The following is a 7867-nucleotide window of genomic DNA, read 5'->3' on the forward strand; positions in this document are numbered from 1 at the left end:
TTATTTTGTCACAATATAGCATTTTTTATGTATTGTAACATTTGTCCCTTTCATCCTTATCTTATAGCAAAACAGAAATTGTCAAATTGTGTGTTTAATCTGATCTTTAACCATTAACTTTGTTTTTAAATGGATAATACACCGGTAAATGTACATGTTAGAAATAACATAACTAAATAAAAGGACAACCAATTATTTACAACCATTGAATTTACAATAAATACAAACTATATACGACTATAAATATGAAAACTTCACAAAGACTATTTATAAATTAACCTTTTTCTAATGATAAATAAAAATCGTTGATTTGTAAAAACTAATTAAAGTATATTTTTTTTGTTCAAACCCAATGCATTGTGGTCTATATTCATTCATTTAGTGAGCATCGATAAACACTGATTTTTTGCAAAGACTTCTGGGAAATTTCTAGAGCCCTCGATTTTGGCCGAATCCATTCTCTACCCCTATGGCTCATCCCTATTGCTCCAATTGTAGGTCATTTGGAGCTGTAGTTGTGTTCAAAGTTGTTGTTTTTTTTGTTTTGTTTTTTTTTAAGGTGGAGCCTCTGCTGGGAGGGGTGATCTGTGTCGCACTATGCTTTTTTTAACGCGGGTGTGTTTGAAGCACAGAAGTTTACACAGTATTCAAATCAAGGATGTTATGTATTTTCCAAGCGCTAGCAGCTACGCACTAGCGTAGATGGCAGGCGACTATTGCTGACGTCATTGAGTTGTAGGAACATCCCAATTTGAGACTATTTTTTTCATATCTCTACATGTAGGGGTAGGGAATTAATTTGGATTTGGACAGCTTTAAAAATTGCAAAAACACTATATAGTAGTGATGGAATTTGGACACAGCAGATTTTTCAGATTTACTACCCAGAGAGTAACAGCCTGCTAACACCCTAATTTCCATCTCAGACACCAAGCCCAGCAAAAACAACAACACATAAATATTACAGACTGATTATCTGTTAGCAAGGCTATATGGCTAGCAAGCTCAATCATGCCTGTTAGCATTGAGCAACCCAGCCTAATAAACATTTCATTAAATTACAAAAAACGGACAACCCTCATTTCTTCACTAATTTGTTAAACTACCAAGTCCAGCAAATTTACAAATTAGACAAAGTTACAGAAAAGCAACACATCTTAACAAACAGGAAACAACAGTAACACCTTAGCTAATCCACCTAGCCCAGAAAATGTATTAATACCTGAAAAATAACAGGTTATTACCAAATTTACTCAACTCAAGTCCCTTTGTACTCATCTGAAACACAACATGCTTTCCTTTTTTCTTCAAGAGTCAGCCATTTTGTAATCACATGCTTTAGGCTCCTCCCACCAAAACCCAGCTTTCTCAGAAAGGAGCAGGCTGAATTCACCACAAACCCTCTGCAGCCTATATCTCCTGGTCAAACTCAGTCTCTCCATTGATTTTCTGCTTTTGCAGCCAGCTCTGTGTATATATTAGTTGAGTAGGAAAAACAGATGCTGTAAAATATCCCAATATTTTATTTGGTAATAATGGTATTGATTTCAAAGGCAGCCAAACCTATTTTAATTAGCTACATTTAAGCAAACCTTTACTTGAGTGGCTCACTTTTGTGTTGTAATTGAGCCCACAACAACTAGACCAAGCCTCTTTCAGCAGCTCTGCACTACACCAAAACAACAAGAAGATCGGGTCAATCCCAGTATTAATGTTCAGCATTTACCACCATCTAAAAACTCAACTAATAGGTTAAAGATTGCAAAAAGTAAACCGACAATGGTCCAGAAGAAAATCCTAGTGACCACTGAAATCAAAAACATTGAAAAGTACTTGAAGACTTGGTTGAGAGTGCGACATCAAGATTCAACAAGAGTTTAATTAATTAATTTTGGAGCTAACTGAAAAAGCTTAGAATAAACAACAAATTTTGTCTATTTTGTCTATTTTCCCTCGACAGAGTCTAGCTTCATTCATTTGACCAGTAGCTGACCAGCACCAGTGTGCTGCACTTTCCTTTCACAAACACCATTGCCTGTGTGTTCCCTCTGTGTTTATCTCCAGTAGCTGCAGCTAAATATTGTAGCCTTTGATTAGTCTTCAATGCAAATTTCCCCCTGAAAACCTTGCTTTAAATCCTGATAGAATGTCCTGAAGAAAAGCAGCCTGGAACACAATAAACATGATGGATCCTCGTCTGTCCGTCTATTCAAATTCTGGGGAGATGGAAGAACATCATTTGTTGCTCACAACAAAAAAAAATCATTCTGCCTGCCTCCATCTCTCCCATTTGTCTTTCTAAGACACTCTTTCTCTCTGTACCTTCCCGTCGCATCTGACCTTGTGTCACCTAAGCAACTGCTTTTGCACATCCTGGAGCCTCTTCACGCTTTTATTTTCATCTATAACCTGCTCTATCTTTTTTGCAGAAACTCTGAGCCTGTATACTGGCCACCACTTCTTTCCTTCAAAAACTTTAAAGCCATTAGATTATCAGACTGCAGTCTTTGCCATAGGTTGACAAATTTTCAAATCTTCCTCTATCTATCTGCGTTTTTAGACAGAGCCAATGTAGATCACATGGTCCACTTAGAAGTCAACCAATCAGAAGAGACTGGGGGCATCACCTGAAACAGCCTAAAACTAACACTGGTAGAAGCAAGAGAGTTAATAAATGATCAGATTACTTACTAAATAATGTATGTTTTTTGCAAATATATGCTGCCAAAGCTATAGACCTACATTAGAAAACACCTTGAATAGATGTGTTACTGATGAGTCTCCTAAGTGCACACACAGCCGTCTGGATGTCTTGTGTATTGGTAAATCTATGGAGCTGTCTGTGGTGCTGAAGCAGCAGATAGATCTGCAGTCGTGTTCTTTTCTCAGTTCAGCACCTCTGTCAGTTTCCACTATACCTTTCAAGTAGTTATCTGAAACAAAACAAAACTCAATTTCATATCACTGGATATTGGCGTTTTTACAGCTACTCCATAGTGAAATGTCAGTTTTTATAAACACAGTGAACAGATACAGTGAATGAAAAAAAGCAAGAGAATCATTTAAACAATGGTTCCCAGAAAGAGTTTTTTGTAATTATTATTACTGCATCAACACCCAGAAGATGTGATGGCTGTTAGCTTTCCACACTCCCATATTTACCAACTGACTGAAGGGTTAAAGGTGGATTACATGGCTAAGACACAGGTTCTTCCTAAAACTTTAAATATTTGACAAATGTATTTTAATTGTGCACAACCAGCAACAGTTCAAATTCATTGATGCAGAGATTTTTTAGACATTCCACAGTAAGGCTTCTGTGGCTCAGTTTGGTTTTATGTTCTTGGTCATGTCTTTGGTCACCCTTTGTTAGTCATACCAGTTTCAGTTTCATGATCCTCAGCTATCTTAAGTACATTTAATTGCCCTGAACCCATTTAAATGTCTGGTTTTCAGTTAATTTGCTCTGTTCTGTTATGTCACCATTTTGTTTCTCTATTGTTTTTGTAGTTTATCTTGTTCTAATTTATTAAATTAAGCTTCCACCACCAAGCCTGGTCTCCTGCGTTTGGGTCCTACACCGCTGGTTCCTGACACCCACCTCAACTTCTCCATATGCTGATTCGTCTAACAATTAGAGTTTTCCAAACCTCACCAGAAATATCTTCTGTTTGTGTCTTTTTAAAGTTCATTAATTGTAAAAGCAAACTGTGTCTATCACATAAGGGACTCAGCTATAATCAGTATGTTCATTTGCTGGACAAGACCAAAAGAAAAGGTCCCACTATCTCCACTATCTCTCTCAATGTACTGTAAAACTGTTTTCCAGTGGTGTTTCAAATATAATAATGCTCTTTTTTTTAGCCAAAACCAGAAAACCTGTATAACTGTCTAGGATTGTTGGCATGGAGTAAGCCTACCCCCACTTCCCATCATATTAACTCTCCCGCTAGCTCGCCAGCTGTACAGTTTTGAGCCTGATCCCAGATCAGACGATGAAAATGGATCTACATTACATCACAGCTGCAAGTTTTTCCAATGGCATTTCATTGTCTACTCCCGATTCACGACAATTTGAAAAAATAACTGATTAGAAATGCAACTTAAGCCTAATTTTCTCAATACATGTCCTCCATCATGAAGAAAAAGAAGCTACAAAAACCTGTTTTAAAAACCAAAAACACAATTTTCATTGGAGTGGATGCATAAAACTAATAAAAAAATAACAAATTAAAATAGATACTCTACTTTGTCAGATTTTTGTGCTTCCATGCTAACAATGACCCTTGTTTTATCACAACTGTCAAGATATTTTGTTACATTTCTTGTTTCTGTCAAACAACAAGAGCATCGGAGGTCTAAGTGAATAAACACCTTGTGCTTTTCTCCAGAGATACCCGGCGATTTCAATCCAAATGCAACACGACTGTTTCAATTCAGTGCCTGTGACGTGTCTTGAAAAGCAAAGAGGGGTTCTACTCAACCTGTAATCTGCCCAATGCAGATGGAGGGGCACTTCCAGACAATTTACTCAGACAACTTACCATGAACAGACAACAAGCTGTGCTGTTTGCTAAAATAAAGCACAGGAAGCCAAAAGGTGCACCAAAAGGACAAGGAAACTGGCAAACTCCAGAGATAAAACACAACTCAGAGACTTGTTGTTGTTAAGTAATTAGGTTCATCGACAGCACCCTGCTGACATGATTGGATTTGAAAACAGCATCCCTGAGAGGTTAAGTCATCCAGAAGTAAAGCTGGGGATGGGGTTCACTCCCGGTAGGCTGGGCACTCCAACTTTCTGTAATAATGCTGCCATCTGTGTGGGGAAGCGCTTGAATTAGCATGTACTAGTCCAGCTGGACTGTTTTATTAAGGAAAGATGCCCAAGGCTCATTTTGTATCAAGCTGATCTCCCTTTCAACATTCACAGACACAGTGTTGCCCAGCAGAGTTGAGAGAGGCCAACGTTGTGAGTATCAGACAAACCTTTAGAAAAAATCCTCTGATGTTTGTAGCCTGCGAGGTGAACATGCAGAGAGAGAAAAACAGATGAGACCTTACCGGAAAAAGCTGTTTGAGATGCCACTTCACACAGTTTTAGGGTTATCAAACTTTACTCTTACATTCTTGAACAGTAACATTTGTTTTTGTGTGGGTTTCTCTCTTCTCTTCCCCTGTTACACAATTTAGTGTTGAAGTTTTAGTTGTTGGTAAACTTAAAAGAAACAAAATCATACTTATCCCTGTGCTTTGATTCTTTTTCTTCTAGTTTTCTGTTTGGAGTGAGATGCACAGAAAAACAGATAAATGGAAGGAGTACATAAACAGAAAGATCATGGTTTTCAACTCTTTTGCTGTTTTTGATGATACAACACTCCCAGGGAGAATCGTGGAAGCTTACTACTTGCAATAAAACAAACTCTGTCCACTGCAGACTGTTGCCAATAAAAACACCACCCGATTTGTGATTTAGATCTGTTCCAACACTGCAAAAAGAAAAATGGTCTTATTCTATTCCTTGCAAGAAGAATAAAACTTATCTAGAAAGCATGTCCTTGTGACTAAAATAACAATTCTCTGTTTGGCTATTTTTCTTACTTGCAAAATTCTTCTCTTAACTTTTAAAGCCATCCACAACCTTGCCCCTCCCTATTTGTCCAGTCTGCTAAAGATCGCTATACCGTCCCGCCATCTGAGATCCTCTTCCTCGCTTAATTTATTTGTTCCCTTGCCTTGCCTTGGCACAATGGGGGGCAGAGGAACTCCCTCCCACCTCATATTAGGAACACCGACTCTTTTATTTCATTCAAACTCATCTGTTGAAATTGTCTTATGGTCTTTAGTTTTATTATGAAATTGTTTTTTATGTATTTTAATCTTGTATTTTTAATTGAAAAGTGTAATTGCTAGTAAATTAAATGTTTTTTAATTGTGTGAATGAATTACAGCATTCACACTAGTGTTTAGCTAATATCTATCTTTTGAAAAAACATCTAGCATTATGCTGGATGTTTTTTTCAAAATGAGACTTTTTTAAAGTTCTCTAGGAAATGTTTTTGCTTTGCTGATATTTTAGCATCATAGTAGCTGTTTTGTCAAAATTAGAATTTTTAAATTTCTTTAGGCTAATTTTGATTAAAGCTAATATTTTAGCATTACGTTAGCTGTTCTGGAAGAATTTGACTTTTTTCCAGTTCTTATGCTAATTTGGCATTTAGCTAATATTTTGGCAAGCTTTCAATGTTTACAGCTATCAGCATCTTCTGTAGCCACATTCAGCTTACACCGCATGTCAAAGTCAAGGCCCCGGGGCCAGATCCGGCCCTCCAGGCAATTATATTTTATTGTTATTAATGGCCCGATGTTATCTAGCACTTATTTTTAACTTGTATAACTTAAAAATAGTAATAGTAAAATATTGAAAGTTATTTAATATTTAAGCTGATTTATTCGAAAATAAAATTCCTGCCTGTTTTTATTCAAGTAATGTTAAAAAATATATACATTTTTAAAGTTTTAAAATGTAGCTTTAGTGTGTTCAATACATGTCTATCCTGTTTGGTCCAAGCCCTAAAGTGTGTTTTGGATTTTGGCCCCCTGGTTTACAGCATTCACACTGGCTTTATTGCAGGTAATGCAATATATCTAGTTATTATTATTTTTAAGAAAAAAGCTAAAAACTGACACATTCTGAACTGTCATGATCCTCTATTTCTTGTATCTGCTCCCTTTTTCTTTCAGCATTTAAGTAAAAAAAATTTTTTTTTCATTTGTAAGTTGCTTTGGATGGAAACATCTGAAAAAATGACTACATGTAAATCTTAGAAGGTTAGGATAAAAACTGTTACAGTTGGACTAAAAAAAAAGCACAATTGGGGAAAAAACTGTTCTCGAATATCCTTGACAATGTGAAGTAATGCATTTTTTATAATAAGCGCAGAGTGCTGTTTTGTTTTGAACCCAAACCTACTGAAAATTTAAAATGTGATACTAAAAACCTTGTTCTGTCACATCTGCTTCTTGAAAAATTGAGTTCAGTCGTCTATTTTAAAGTAAATCTCAAAGAGACTCAAGATGTAATTTGTTTCCTCTGTTTTACAGGAAGCTCGAGCCTTTTTCATTTTTTATCCTGTTTGTTTCCAAACAATTTTAAGGCGCCTTTAATCAATGGAGGAAATGAGCCTCCATTAGGCACTGGCCGGGGTTCGGCTGCATCCTTCTCCTGCTGGTTTTTGCAGCAGACGTTCATCACGTGCGCAGAAACAAATGCATGCAGCACTTTCAACAGCGGCGTCTTACATCATCGCCTAATGACACAGCATTTAACATTTAATAGCATCATTACTTCACACAAATGAGACCAGCATACATATACAGTAAGCAGAGCTCCTGTCTGAGGCCGGGGGTTTTGTTATTTCTCAAAGCCAAGGCCACATTTCCCCAAATTCCCATTACGCCCGGTTATAAATTAGCTGCTGCCACGTTGCCTTCCCTGGAGCCAGGGCTCCAATGTTTGTCTCTCTTTTCATTGTTTCTTTGCAAAAGACGAATGTGTTGACAGGCTGTTTTTAATCTACATTTTGCTTACAGCACCATTTAATGCCACGATTTGTAAAAGCTTTGCTTCTCTGCACATTTTCGCTGTTGGGGGCAAATAAACAAATGAAAGCTAAGCAAGACAAAGACGGGATAAAAGGATGCACAACAGCTAAACCAAAGCAAAAAGATTTTAAATGAAACACTTTGATTTTGTGTCCACATCATAAGGGTTAAATTTGGACTTAAGATAGTATCAGATTCTGTTGATTTTCTCATGTTTTAGACATTATTCTCAAACTTTCTTTCTAAGGTGAGATCATGTGAC

Source organism: Oryzias melastigma, linkage group LG12 (assembly GCF_002922805.2).
Source record: "Oryzias melastigma strain HK-1 linkage group LG12, ASM292280v2, whole genome shotgun sequence".
Taxonomy (NCBI): Eukaryota; Metazoa; Chordata; class Actinopteri; order Beloniformes; family Adrianichthyidae; genus Oryzias; species Oryzias melastigma.